Source organism: Pseudophryne corroboree, chromosome 8 (assembly GCF_028390025.1).
Source record: "Pseudophryne corroboree isolate aPseCor3 chromosome 8, aPseCor3.hap2, whole genome shotgun sequence".
Lineage (NCBI taxonomy): Eukaryota > Metazoa > Chordata > Amphibia > Anura > Myobatrachidae > Pseudophryne > Pseudophryne corroboree.
The window spans coordinates 460,651,547-460,652,538 of NC_086451.1; the positions used below are offsets into that span (position 1 = coordinate 460,651,547).

Consider the following 992-nt stretch of genomic DNA (forward strand, 5'->3'; position numbering starts at 1 on the left):
TGTATAAATCAATGTGTTGATATGTAATAGTATGGAATACTCTATAAGTGTGGAATTAAAACTTAACTTTTATTTAATTTAACAGACGAAAAAATAGTTGTTAATATCAACAACAATTAGCTTTAAAAAATTATTAAATGACAATATAGAGGTATGTTACTCACTTATTGTGAGGTAGGTGGCAGGTTGTTTGTCTGCACACCCACTGTATTGTAAGTGAGTATTGATATTTGACGTTCATCAAAGCGAAAATATGAAATCTCTTGTTTTCTCTATCAACTTATGACTTGTTATATATATAAATATAATCATAAGAGAGAAACAAGAGACCCGGCTTTTCCAACTCTGGACTCCTTCTGAGTGAGTAAGCATAGGCACGTGATCCAATATTGGAGGTATTGGTTGCTGGTTCCTCGGGGCGTATCAACGGAAGGTATGTTCCTTGATACTACAGTACCCGGTATTCTCAGAGGGTCTCCCTTTCTGGTACTAGCCAGGCCCAACGCTGCTTGGCTTCCAAGATCAGACGAGATCGGGCATGTCCAGCATGGTATGACTGTAGCTATTTAGGCAAACCTCCAGCAGTGTAAAGGAGTACCCAAATAAGGAGTATTCAGAACCAAATGAAGATTTTACAAGTGTTAGTCGAGTGAAATTAGACCTAATGGTTCACAATTTAAATGTGGACAGAAATTATGTGGCACGTCTGCTGTCCACTAGGGAGCCCCTGTTGCCATGACTGGTATTACAGAGGATAACCCTTTGATTGGAAGAGAAAGTGAGCAAGAATGAAGAAATACAGAAAAAATTCCAAAGAAAATTCAGAAAAAATTGCAAAAGGAATGCAATTAAAGAAAAAGAAGGATTTTTCGGAACATAAAATTGCACAGAAAAAAGAAAGCAAGAAAATAATAATAGCGATAATATTGCTAATGCTAATACACCCTTTTTGTTGAGGTGTATTGTATTGCTAACAACATAAAATTCCTGTC

At 36.3% G+C, this 992-nt stretch overlaps 1 pseudogene; it reads right to left on the reverse strand.

Moving 5' to 3' along the window:
* Window positions 1-445: 445 nt before the first annotated feature.
* LOC134950169 (5S ribosomal RNA) lies at window positions 446-564 on the reverse strand (annotated as a pseudogene).
* Between the last annotated feature and the right edge of the window lie 428 nt (window positions 565-992).